Here is a 14,416-nt window from a genome sequence, read left to right as displayed (position 1 = left end):
CTAATGAATGTTAAGCAAATTTCCTACAGCCTGACACAGTGATCTAATTAATATTATAGAAATGTCGACGGAATATCATTCTGCAGATAGGATTTATCACCTTGAACTGCTGTATAACTGATGGTGAAGGAATGGGCACCCCTGTCCCCTCTGATGCTGATTAAATTAGACATAAGCATCAATATGTTACTTATTGGAGACTAGAATTTCATGCTATTACTCTTCAGTTAATCAGAGAACTGTATCTTTTTTTAAAAGATATCAGACTTCCAGTTCTGCTTGTCTGATAAAACAGATGAACAGTTTGACTACACGACACTCACTGTGCGGGGGAAAAATTCAAAAAGAAATCCTACCTAAAGCAGGTCGAAAGGTCCTGCAACAACTTTGGGAAAGCTCATTCTGAATACACCTGACCCAAAATTCAGGGTGGCATTGGTACAGACAAAAGGAGCAGGAATATAATATTATTGCCCTTTTATTGAGCATGAAGAGACTATTTAGGAGGAGGTCTGCCATTCATTTGCCCAAGGTATTTGGAGATAAGTCTTTTCCTGCTATACAAGATGCATCCAAGCCTTATTTCCTGGAGCAAGGGCACCTGAGTGCCTGAGAGCACTGGGTTGTGGCACAGTTCTGCTGCCTCTTGCTTGAACCAGTCACAACCCACTGGGCTCTAACATTTACCTACCTACAAAAACCTGGAAATACAAAGTAAGCCTTAAGCTCTTCTTTGTGAGGAGCTTTATCCTAATTATTTGTTGTTAGGGGACTCTCATGTGTGAGTAGCAAACTCCTCTTTCCACAGTAGTATATAACTAAAGTTGGTGGGGTTTTTTCCTAGACTTTCTTTTGTTTAGCCTTTATCATTCTTCCTCAAAGGATGTGTGCAGAAAACTCTTCCTCTTGGAGTAACTTGGTTCAGTGCGGAATGACCAGGGCACCTCAGCACTGGCACACCACCAATAATGATAACCAATAATTGAAATAATTGACTTTTCCTTTATGTGTTTACTGCCTAGGAATCATTATACCAAAAAAAAAAAAGTGGGGGGTGGTAACTGTCATTATGTTTTGCAATAATGTGGCTATAAAAGAAGGCAGAGCTGTTTAAGACCATGTAACTTGGTAAAAATGCATGAGTCTAAGCATAGGAAAATTGTGGCAGAATATCAGGAAACATTTCCTCACTGTGAGGCCTTCGATTGTGCAATGGTCACCCCAGGGAAGTGATAGAAGTCTCGGCACTTGAGTAATTTAAAATCAGAGTGGATAAAGCACAGGGGAATATACTGTTGGGAACAATCCTGTATTGATAGTTGAATAGACAGAGTCACCTAATTGGTCTTTTCAGGCAGAAGTGGGAGTCTGTGATGACTGATCTGTCCCTTAGGCATTAGGTTGCAGAATGACCATTTTGCATCACTAAATGCCTGTTCCTGATTTTCTGGTTGGACAGTTTAATGCATTTCTAAGCTTGACTAGCAGAGATGAATATTGTTGCATCCTACATGGAGCATAAAAATGTTAAGCTTGAAAGAAGTTCTTACGGCAGATAAGAGGATTTGTGCTTCTGATCCAAAATGTTGTGATTAAAATCTAACAGCGTGATACAAAATTTAATGAACGGCTGTCAGCATCCTTTTGCTCTGGGTTCAATTTCACAATCTGTTTGATTTTGCACTGCCACCTCACAACATTGGTAATCACTGCCTTTCCATCTTTCTCCCTTGTGCCAGCACTAGTGACTGTGGGGCTGCATGGTCAGCTAGATCTCTAAAAATGAAAACTTACACTGCAACACCCCCCAAAGACTTGTGCTCAGCCAAATCAGCTCTCAAAGCAGCTGCCTGCTGCGCTGTGTGGATGCTGAGGCCAGCAGAAGTGAGGGATACGGATATAGCTATGCAGCTTCAGGCTGGGGGCTCTCAGTGATAGCCCAAACTTAGGTCAGCCTCTGCTGATCAGCAAATCCAGTCCTCTTTATTTTAATGTTTTGGAAAAATAAGGCACAGCCAGCATAAGCATTTTGCTATGGTTGTGTGGTCAGTCTCCCAGAGCTTCAACTACCTTAGGGTCATAACTTGATGACCTTTTCTTAAAGATCCCCAGTAGAAGTCAGATCCAGCTGCATAATGAGGGATTCAGCTCATCTCATTCAGCAGACTAAAAGTTAGGCTCCCAGTATCAGCTTTCTGCATCCCAAGAAGAGAGCTGGTGCCTCCAGAGAGTGATTCACCTCCTCTAACTTAGGCTTAGCCTCGAGCACCAGTTTCAGGCTGGGTTGAATCTCAATGACTGCAAAGGGAACCCAGATGACTAATTCAGACTAGATATCTAATTTTCCACAGCAAAAGTGAGCTGGGGTGAATGCCTATCCTTGGATATAGAGAATTAGCCCATGAAGTGCTTGTGATAATGATAAGCTTCAAAATGATACTGAAATATTGTTTTAAATATGCATTTAGCAATCAAATATTCTTTCAGACAGGGAGCTCTGAAAAATACCTTTTGGGATTGAGAAAGATTTTTTGTGGTCTCACAATGACAATTCTCTGTCTCAAACAGGTGTTTCATTTCTCTCACACATTTTTCTCAGACCCCAGAAGGCATAAACTCACAGATTAATTTTGTTTTGGTTTTTTATTAACTAGAACCATTTTTCCCTTAATTTGCAAAAAGCAGAAACAACTTGATAGCAAGCTAAGGTGAAGGGGTGATAAGAGAAACATGGGACATAGCCCCACTCTTAAAGCCTATTAGCTGGCTTGTATACTCCTGGGTCCAGGCACAGCCACACAGCTCCTCGCTCAGGTCACCGCCCTTGGCAATGCATTAAGGTTTGTGTTCGTGTGGACCAACTCACACATGGCCCAAGAAGTACTCAGATGCACCACTCCACACGAAATAGGTGGTCTTGTGGTTGTTATACCTGGCTACAAACTTGGACCTCTAAAAGCTGAGCTTTTCTAATACAGGTGTGCCCTAGGCAGACATGCATTGTGTGAAGATTGTGTCTGTGTGACTTCTGCTAAGGCAGGACATGACACACAACACGAGCAAACACAGACTGCATCACCCACCATTTTGTGCTGCCTGTGTCCTACCTCCCCGACAAATATACAGTCGTATTTGTGCTTGTGCATAAGCACTCATTCATCACCTTCAGTTCTAAAATTCCAGGGGATAAATACAGTGAAGTTCATCCCTTTTAAACACTTGGGAACTCCTGTGTCCTAAGGAAGCAAAACTGGGCTATAACACTGGCTTTAAACTACATAAAGCCGTCTGTTTCCAGAGTGACGACAAAGTGCATTTTCCCAGCACAACTTAAAGACTGCTCTTATTACACATTTAAAACAGAGATGAGGAAAATATGTAACGATTTACTAACATTCTGAAATGATGAAATACAGTAAGAGAGGAATGATAACTTTCCTTTTCAGCAACTGCTCTAACCTACACTAATGAGTAGACTGTTAGGAATTTTCTTCACTTAGCATTTCTCATTATTAATAAATTTTGCACTGACAACTATAAAGTGAACACTTTGGATTTATGCACCTAACCTAATTACATATGCTGCATGTACGCATTTCATTATTTACTTGACAGATTCATTCCTTGATACCATAAATAATTAAAGAAGGATCAAATATTAACAATCAGATACATGTTAATTCTCCTCAAATCTGGGGAAACAAACACATTTTATTTTTTGTTCAATAAATATGAAATAAAATAAAATGCTTTTATTAGAAGTATTTTAAAAAATACATAAGGTTCTTGAGTGTCATTTTTATTTTGCATAGAGTGAAAATTAAAATGTCCAGCTGCTCTCTAGTCCCTTTACAGGAGCACATATAGCAATTTTAATAAGTATAAAAGGTTAGTAATTCCCTTTTGACAGTTTCTAAATGAAGCATTTTGGTTTAGTGCTTGCCAGACAGTTTGTCAGAGGGAGGTGACTTCAAATGTAAAGTCTCATCCTGTCCCCATGAATACCAACAAAAAATTTGTACAGAACTTCAAGCAGGACAGCATCCATCCCATTATTTTCTATTTATTAGCGGTTCATTTTTTTCCAGACTGAGAACCCGAACTTACCCTCTCCCACCAAGCACAATCAGATGAGCAAGGGCCTGATCCTGCTCACTGGGAAGCCCTGCTGCAAATAAAAGGTGCAATTCTGCTCCTGCCCCTTTCTGCTGCTGTGTAACATCCCCTCTGGAAGTGCCCTGCTCCGGGTTTGGTGGGGTTTTCTGTAGAGGGCATTGCACAGCAGGAACCAGGCAAGGCAAGGAACTATGTGGCCTTTCCTGCACTGCCAGACAGTCCCAGGAGCTGCTCAGGGCCTCCAGAGTTAGGGCTCTTCTCAAAAGAGTTACTGCTTAAGCTTTGAGTTATAATTAAATCTGCAGGCGAATTATTTGTGACGGAAAGCTGCTCCCAGTCACAAACCCGTACAAACTGTCTTGCCTGCTGTGCAATTTAAATTGATGTTTAAATATTTCTCTACACATTATTCAATATCTCCATTTGATCAAAAATATTCTCCAATTTGAACAAATTTACTTTTGGATATCACATTCCACAATTTTATCATTTTAAAGGTGTTAAAAATTCATAGATTGCCACATTATTCATCATGCAAGATTAATGCCAGCCTGACAGGTTTTGCAAAGATGTGGGCTTTTTTTTTTCTAAGTGCATATACCATATCTGTATAAGATGTACCATGGTTGTTGAATATTGATTATTCACATCTCCTTTCTTATTTCTGATGCTAAAGAGAGAATATTAGGGTGTGATTGTCAGGGTTAGCATCTCTCTGACCTACACATGTACTATTAATAATTTATGAGTTGATTTGAAATAGATCTCTGTGAAATGAGCTGGCAATAAGCAGGGCTGTCTAAGATGACAAAGATTCAGAACAGGCCAACTCATGTACATTAGCTTCCTGGTTTCAATCTGAAAACAAAATGAAACAAAACCTCAGTGTGCCTTACGCAGTAGTTAGGGATATATTATTTGAATACACAAAGCAATATCACTGTTCCATATAAAAATTTATGTCTGGATGATGCAATTGATATATTAGTCAAACTTTCTAAAGTATTATGATTGTTTACTATATAAATATATCTACATGATGCATAAATGAGCAATAAAAAGTATGGAAATCTGTTGGTCAAGCAGATGAACATCTGCTTAAAAATACAGAGCCAGCTCACAGCTCACTCCTAATTCAATTTAAGAGTTGTCTCCCTGAACCCAAAGAAGATAAAAATAACAAAGGTCAAGCCTGCAAATGCAGCTGCTGGATTGGCTTGAGACTGCCAGCATCTAATGGGAGCTCTTCAAAGACTAACATTAAGGGGGTTTCTACATTAAAAGCCTTCTTTCTTTGCACTTTATCCCTTAATTTAGAAAGCAGCCCTGCTTATGTCCACAGGCTTACTGAGGATGCCCAGATTGCATTTAAGGGGTGTTCTCAGGACCAGACCTGGAAAAGGCAGCCTGTCCCCTGATTGCTGATAGCAGGCACACCCTGACAAGGTGCCTCTGGTAGAGTTGGACCGTGCCAGAGCTGCTCATGGAGAGGAAGGTATCCCCTGGCAAGGGGCAGTGGGACCACAGAGCATCCTGCCAGAGCAGGGAAGGGGTGGCCACACTCAGGACCTCCTGGCACCAGCTTAGGTGCAATGGCAGCAAGTGAGATACAGCTCAGAAACCACAACAGGGCTGCCCACTGCTTTCCAGAGGGCACTCCCAGCAATTTCACAGTAACACTGACTTCTGCCAGCTCCCCCAGAAGAATCCCATCTACTAAACTTCAGGCCTCATCAGCTAATATTGGGCTTCTCTCTGTCTATGTCCTTCTTTTCTTGACTGCTGGGCTACATGTGTTTGTTACTCACTGACGAGGGGTATTTCTGGTTTCCTTGTCACATGAACTGCTGGCAACCCGAACCCTTAACCTGCATGGAAATATAGCATATAAAGTTTTTTGGGTTTTTTTTTAATGTGAAGCAAAATCAAATGGTAAAAGCAAAAATCCAGCTGACCTGAGCAGGAAAGAGACTGTTACTTAAACAGCGAACAGCCAACAGTTAGGCATAGGGAAACTAGTTAATACCTTGTTACAATTCTACAATAAAGATGTTCAACCAAGGAAATTACATTGAACTGCACAAGCTAGGGCAGCACAGAGCAGTATGTCAGAGTCACAGGGGTGTTGCAGTGACACAGAGACAATGAAATTGGATGACACCAGCTCTTCTCAGTGGGAGGGTTTTCTCTGTCTGTCTCCTGGGAGTTTTGCTGCATATTCTTTGCAGGAAACCTTTCCACCAAACGTGGCAGCAAGCCTTTTGGAAATCTTATTAATATTCTTCCTCAGTGCTGTAAAGTATGCTGCAGACAGGAGATGACAGTTGCCTTACTGTGAGCAAGGGAAGAACAGGGGACTAAGACCAGCACTGACATACTCCAGTAAAATTGCATTGCTGGTATCTCGGAACAAGAAATGAATCAGGAGGGAGAATTGACTCATAATCCCAAGCCCAGCCAGCAGCCAAAGTAGTTATTTATTATTTGTGGTATGGCACACCGAACACATTCTTCCCAGACAAATTGGAGGGCAAGGTCCTTGCCCTGAAGAACATACAATTTATGGAGCCGACCCTGCAAGATACTATGGGCCCTCCCGGGAAGAGTGGAGCAATTTCATCTCAGGATCATTTTGGCACATCTTGGGAGGTCTCACCTCTCTTGCTAACACAAATGGTTCTTCTGACCCCAGGGGATGACTTCTGTAAGTGAGGATGGTTTGGTTTTTAATCTGTGACTGGCGAGAAGTAAAATCTTTTATCTGTCTGTGGAGTTTCTGCATGTGCACAGTATTAATAGCTGCATAACTGAGAGGAAAGCTTGAACTTCTCAGATCTATCAGGGGAGCTGCACACCATCATGCATTCAGGTGGCAGAATTCAGCACACATTTCTCAGCAGGCTCCAAAGCACCATTTTCTGGGGGGGAAATGTAGGCAAGGCAAAACCACCTGAAAAAACGGGGAATGAGCAAGAGAGGTGACTCTCCTGCTGCTGACATCCCTGACACCACTCACAGGCCTTGTTGGGTCAGAAAAGCTTTAGCCAGGGGCCCCTTCATGTCCTCCCTGCTCTGGCAGACAGAGAAACTGAGAACTGCCAGAGGAACCTTCTTTAGGAATAGCAATTCACTTTACAAAGACAAATCTTCAAGGTCTCCTTCTTGAGTTGTTCCCACAGGGGAATTTGGGTCCTGTCTTCAAAGAAATTTCAGGAGGTGCTGACATTGATGGTTATGAATTAGCGCAAGCACATCACCACCACTGTCATGATCTCTCCCCCCAAATCATGTTTCACTAAATTTAACATTCAGATCTCTGCTTCCTTGTGTTGCAACCAGAAAAACACCAAGTACTCAGTTCTCAGACCGGCCAAATTCCTTGTGGAGTTCTAAGCCCTGAAGTAGCCCAGAATACTCTTACAGGATGCAATGCATTAGGGAACATTCAGCTCATCAATCCAAAGCATCAATGAGTTCGCCATCTTCAGGAGGAAACATAAGCCTCATCTTTTTACAATGGCTCCAACATCATCCAGGAACAAGGAGGGACAAACTAAACCAAGGAATTTCCTAACAGCTCTCTTCTGTGGGAAAAAGGAAAGATAACATTGTACTCCTGGCTTTTGGAAAGGACAAAACCTCTCATATTTACAGGCAGTGGCCTGCCCTGATAAATGTGTTGTAGGAAGCCATTGTGATTAGAAAGGAACAAACTGGGAGCGAAGAGCCAGTAAAGCTCCAGGAACAGCACAATGCCCTGTCCTTGGCACAGTCTTCATCTCCTGCTCAGAAGTCATCATCACTTTCTACAAACAATACAGAATTAAGGATAAGCTTGCAGAGCCTTCTGGTGAAGTGTCTCTGTCACCACTCCAAGAAAAAAGATCTGGTCAGAAAGCAAAATATGAACCTTAAAATATTCTGCTTGGATTTAATTAAATGGGTTGTTGTAATCGAGAAATTTGTATTTACCTATAATGCTTGCATTTTATGTCAATTTTTGAGAATTGTTTTTACTTATGAAAGACCAGGTCATACATCCCACCAGTAAAATAAACTCACATGGAGAGGAGGTCTGCTGAAATCCGCTGAACAGGCAAGACAACTTTGGAAAAAGAAGTTGCAGTACTCACTTAACACCAATGGTCTTTACTCATGCTAGCAGTCCCAAATTGTTTTAATAACTAGTGTCATGGATGAATGAGCAAAGACTGAAAGATCTGGCCAAAATCAATCTTTTCTATACTTTTTAGTCAACATCAGCTCTGCTTCCTTCAGTCCAGTTCCAATGATAACACCATCTAATATCAACAAGACCACAGCGCTTCTGCAAGTGTCCCTCAGAGAAAATCCCGTCAGTACTGCTTATTTAACCAAGCTAAACAAGGTACCCTAATTACCTCTCTCACCTCCTGTTTTTATGATTAGTGAGAAGAGTGAGTAAGTCTCTTTTTCCAAAATAGACATAAGTCTCTGTTATGAATGCTGCAACCCAAAAGATAATAAGCCCAAAATTTTCAAATGCAATCAACGCCAGAGAGAGTTTGGTTTCTAAAAGTGCCAGAGTGCACAGTGCTGGGAAGCAAAAAGCAAATCCCTTTCAGGTGTTTCAAGTTAAACATCAAAAACTGGGACCCCTCTGCTACCTCTTTGATGTGCTTTGTGCTGATAGCTGGGGTGAGATGTTCACAAGGAGCGTGGCACTTTGTCCCTCCCAACAGGTAATGCAGTGGAGCCCAGCAACAGGAGGAACACTGTTCTTCCCTCATCTGAGAGACATGCCCTGTACATCATTGTGGCCACCTCACTGTTCCTCAGTTTCCTCAGCTGTAAAATAGTAGATCCTGTTTATTGTAAGGCTGAATTAATTCCTAATCGCAAAAGACTTTGAGACTCTGGACAGGAAAGCTTTATCATAAACACAGACAAGTTATTAACTTCCTATATCCAGCCCATGATGTGTACACTCTGGTGCCAAGGTGGATGTTGATTTCCCAGCAAAGCTCAAACTATCCAGGAGCTGAACTTGCTTTCAGACTTGTTTTTGTGTGTGACCAAATCGACAGCATTTTTATGGACAGACACTCATATCCTTCGTCCTCTCCCAATGCCTCAGATCATTAGATGCAACAAGAGTCTTGAGCCTTTTAGAGAGCAGGAAATAGTAATAAAATAGAAGATTCATATAAGCAGCACTTAGAGGGCATTTCTTGGCAAAAAAATAACAAGCAATCTTATATAAACAGGTTACTCTTCCAACAAAGTTATTTCTTGGGGCTACAAGAATGTCCCAAGGTAGACATTCATATGGTTCCTTTTCTATCCTAGGACCAGGTCTTCCAAGGCTCTTGTACATCAGGGGAGTGATGGGCTTCTTCAAGGAAGAGCAACTAAATTTGTTTAGGAACCAATATCCCTAGGTGAGTATCAGCTTCTAAGAAAAGCTCTCCCCACACTTTTAGTGCCTCAGTCTCATAATTCAACACACAAAGCCCTCAAATGATCTTCGAAAGTAAAAAGTGTTGTGCAGACACAAATGGGAACACAGGAACCCTGAACATGGTGGGTGAACTCCTGTCCCACAGTGAGGATTCTAACTAAAGCCCAATTTCATGGGATGAGTGCTGGGTCCAGACCAAGTTCTGTGTTACTACCTGACAGCCATTGCCTTCAAGAAAAGTAGGAACTGGGTCAAACCACAGTCCTGTGACTCTGAATCTGCTCTCAGATAGGGGCCAGCAGCAAATGCTGAAAGTAGACTGAAAGGAGAAGACAGGAATAGGGTGGTGCCTCTCTCCTAGGAGACCTGCCCAGCTCTCAGACCTACAGTGGCTGTTTTTATCCCCACCCAGGGATAAAAACACAAGCCCAAAATTTAGAACAAGCCAACCAACTCCAAAAAATAATCATGTGTCCAGTAATGCATAGGTCAGAGAATGAGCTGCTAAAATACCTCATCCAGCCTAAGTGAGGAGTGTTATGAAGAACTCAGGGCTGCATTTTCAGGTTTTTAACACCCTCATCTGACCCAGGCTTTTATGAGGCTTGGCCACCTATAGCAGCTGACTGCCTTTTCCTTGCAGAAACCTTTTAAGAATGTATTGCTTATATAGGAAATTAAAAAAAAAACCCTCAAGAAAAATCACAAGTACTCCCTTTCTGAAGCACAAGGAGATACTGTTCTTTTGAAACCATTTTCATTAACTGTGAAGTAACAGGAAATAAGAACTTATGAGAGGTCTTAGAAACTGGAAATATATGGCATTTTGAAAGCATGAACATGAAAAAAGAAGGGATAGACTTTGCAGTCCACTTTATCATCACTATTATTGATCACTTAGGACAAAGAAAATGGCTTTAAACTTAAAGAGGGTGGGTTAAGATTAGATATAAGGAATATATTCTTTACTGTGAGGTTGGTGAAACACTGGAACAGGTTGACCAGAGAAGCTGTTGACAACCCATCCCTGGGAGCTTTCAAGGCCATGCTGGAAGGGGCTTTTAGCAACCTGGTATAGTGGGAGGTGTCCCTACCCATGGCAGGGGGTTTGGAACTTTAATGTCCCTTCCAACCCAACCCATTCTATAAGCCTATGAAGACTCATGACTTAACATAAGTACACCAAAAATAGGAAATAAATCCATAAAATAATCTCTCGACTGTCTTTCGGAAACAAACAAAAAAATCCCTGTATTTGAAAATGACTGTTTTAAGACATTCTCTACTTAAAAGCAAATATTTTTCTGTTTCCAGGAAAAAAATTACTACAGTGCATTCAAAAAGGCCTCCTATTGGTTCCAACAAGAATGTCATTTTTAATCTCAGTGCCATTCAGAAAACAGAATTTTTTAACCCCCAGCACAAGCAGCACAAAGTTTTTACCATTGACTTTAACCGAATCAGTGATTGATACGTCTTAACCACTTTTACTGTGAAATTTTCATTTAGTATTTGCACAAAACTAAAACAGTCCTCTGGTATTGTTGTAAATACAAAATATCTGAAGCAAATATATTTTTTTCAGAAGGCTTAACCGTGGGGCTTTTTTCTGTAAATTTTTTTCCCTGCTTTCTGATTAACCATCAAAGAATAAAAATAGTGTAAGAATCTGACAAAAATATTCATCTCATCTGATGACTGTTTTCTTATCTACAAGCGAAAAAAAAAACCAAAAAAGGAGCAAACACGAGAAGTAATTTTGCAAGCACTCAAAATCATGGGTATCACAGGAAAGTTCTACCACTCAGGCATATTTTAAATATAACCATGGGAAGAAATCAGAGAACGTGCAAATACTTGTAATTACAGTATCCATTTAAACTTTAAAATGTTTTTTATTGCTGTTTGAAATAATTCTAAACTCAGACATATGCTGGCACATTTAACATGGAAATTAGCTGTGCCTGATCAACATTTTAACAAGAGCAACATTTGAACAAAACCTATATCTGCAGCAGTACCTGGGTGGTTTGCTGCTCCTGATCATTGGAAAAGCAAAGATAAACTGAGTGAGACAATGGTTGAGTTGGCTATACCGTCATAAAAGATAAATTATTCCCTACCTTTGGGAAAAGAGTGAGATAGTTGACATGTGGGAAGATTTTTTAATGTACCAGGAGACAGTAAGACAAAATACATTCTTTGAAGGAGAACAATCAAATTGCAATCCATTGGTCTGGGGGTTTTTTGTTTGTTTTGGTTTGTTGGGGGTTTTTTGTTGGTTTGGTTTGGTTTTTTACATCAAGGAGATCAAAGCTATGATCCAGATTACTGGCCCAAATTTAGAACTGAATACTCACATTGTAGTGCCAGGATTCATTAATTATCCCAACACAATGATGGACATCAAGGCCAATATGTATATGGTCAAAGATACCCAGAGGATTAGAGGCACATTGGCCTTATTATCTGTGTTTTTAAATCTGCATCTGACTTTCCAGTCTTTGCAAATAATTGTGGTTTTACTGTCCATACCCCTGTTTTATGACTTTTCACTTCTCCTCACAGCAGCAAATGGTGGACCTAAGCAACTGTGAAGGGGAAATGATCAACTGCCAAATGGGATAAAGCAAGGGAAAAATGAGAAAAGGAAAAACACTCCTCCATCTCTGCATGGCATTTATCACAAGGATAGGTAAACACTTAGCATGTAGAAATATGATGATGCCTCATGAAAACCTTTTAATGTCATTGCTAACAACTGTATTCACTACCAGGGCAGTCATTAACAGGTTGCCAGGAGAGAAAATGTAAGCTCCGAGACTGTTTCCATACCGTCTGCACTCAATGTTATTGCAACCACATCAATGCCAAGAAATGATAATGGGATGAGGGCACTCCCCGGCCAGGCACCGTGAAAAACCAAACAGAGAGGTTGTCGCAAATCAGCAGACAAAAGGACTTTTCTAACTTTTGTCTTTGTACTGGAGAAGCTGAGGCATATCATGTGCAGTCATCCTTGCCATGGCTGCATGGAGGCCTGTCCTTGTCCTTGCACCCAGCTCTCACCCACCCTGAGCATCCTTTTCCCCACAGGGGAGGGTGTCACAGTCCAGGCTGAAAGACAGGTACCTCCCAGTCCTGCCTTCCCTAGGATCATGACCCAAATCCTTCTTTTCTAAAGTCCCTTCAGCTCTTGGCAGCCCAGACCCTGTTCCCAGAACCTCTGACACTGAGGCCCCAAGTGCTCCGTGGCTCCTGGGAGAGTCCATCTGAAGGTGGGCCCGAGAGACAACAAGGCCCATGGTGATGGCACAGACCTGTCCTCCAGGCACTTTCCCTTTCTATCACCCCAGGGCTGCCTTTGTGGCATTTTCATTGCCACAGAGCTGGGAAAACCCCACTCTGGTGCCTGTGCTGTCCAGGATACATCCCTCTTCTCCCTCCCTTGCTCTGCTCCAAACATGAATAAATTTATCTTTTTTTTTCCTCTCTGTGTTTATTTTTTTTTTTTTTCTCTTTCCCATTACCCCTTTAATGCAGAGCAGGGCTGCTGATTACAAAAGAGGCAGTTTGACTTGAGCAATAGGTCTTCTTCACTAATCCTCACTGTCATGGAAATTCCAGCTGCTACAAGAATAAGAGGCTCAATCCATATTTGCCAGCTCTAATATGAAATCTGTCAGGGGCCAAATTAATGAGTTCCAAATTCCTTACATCACGATAACAGGTTAAGACTGGTCAATTAATTACATAAATCCTTCCCGATTCATTGTGCATTTTCAGGCGAGATTGTGTCCTACATAACTGGGTGACACCAGGCCTTTTGGATCTTGCTGTTCCACAGAAAGGCCTCCATTTAAGAGCAGCCTGCCTGCCACCGAGGCCGGCAAATGTCACGCCTGGGCTCTGCGCTGGGCCCTAATTGTTTTTGTATAAAAATATTAATTAATTAATAGTAACATGTATTTTCTAAATACGGCGGAGCCGTGAGGGCCAATGCGGGGGGGGCGGCGGGGGCTTCCCTGTGAGGCGGCAGGTGCAGCCCCCCCGACACCGGCTGTGCCCATCCCCAGCGCGGTGGGCGCCCTCCTGTTTCGCCCGGTTGAGAGCTGCGCGGCTGCGGACGGGCTCAGGGATGGGGGAGCCGGTGGCGAGCAGGAAAACCCAGAAACAGCCAAAAAACGCCGGGCCGCCCCCGCGGAGAGCCGCGCACGCGGAGCGCGCTCCCGGCGCGGGGCCGCGCCCGCCCCGCCCCGGCCCCGCCCCGCCCGGCGGCGCCTCCCGCTGGCGCGCAGCGCCCCCTGGCGCCCGGCTGTGGGGTGCGGAGCCGGGCGGGCGCGGCCGCCTCCTTCCGCGGGGGTGGCAGGGAAAGAGGGAGGGAGAGAGGGAGGGAGAGAGGGAGGGAGCGCTGCGGCAGCGCGGGCGGCCGCCCCCGCCCCGGCTCCCCCTCCGCCGTTGCCAAGGGCTGCGGTTGCCACGAGTTACCGGATGAAGGCTGGGCGGCCCCGCTCCCCGAGTAGCGGGCGCGGGGCGGAGCGGAGCGGAGAGCGCGGCGGCCCCAGGTAAGGCTCTCGCTCCGCTCCGCGGCCCCGGGGCAAGGCAGGGCAGGGCAGGGCGCGAGGAAGGGCCGGGCCAGGGCGCAGCGGGGAGCGCGATCTGGGATGCTGCCTTCCTTTTTCCTTTTTTTCCCCCGTTCGTTGTTTTGTTCTTTTTTTCCCCCTCTCCCCCTTTTTTAAGTCCTCCCCCGCGCTCGCCGCTCGTACTGGCGGCGGAGCCCCGCGGGCTGCCGGCGCTGCCGCTGCCCGCCTGCGGGCCGCTCCTGCGGGCGCACACGCACCCACACCCGCGGCTGCGGAG

The sequence above is a fragment of the Aphelocoma coerulescens genome, chromosome 2 (assembly GCF_041296385.1).
Source record: "Aphelocoma coerulescens isolate FSJ_1873_10779 chromosome 2, UR_Acoe_1.0, whole genome shotgun sequence".
Taxonomy (NCBI): domain Eukaryota; kingdom Metazoa; phylum Chordata; class Aves; order Passeriformes; family Corvidae; genus Aphelocoma; species Aphelocoma coerulescens.
This window is presented reverse-complemented; position numbering follows the sequence as displayed.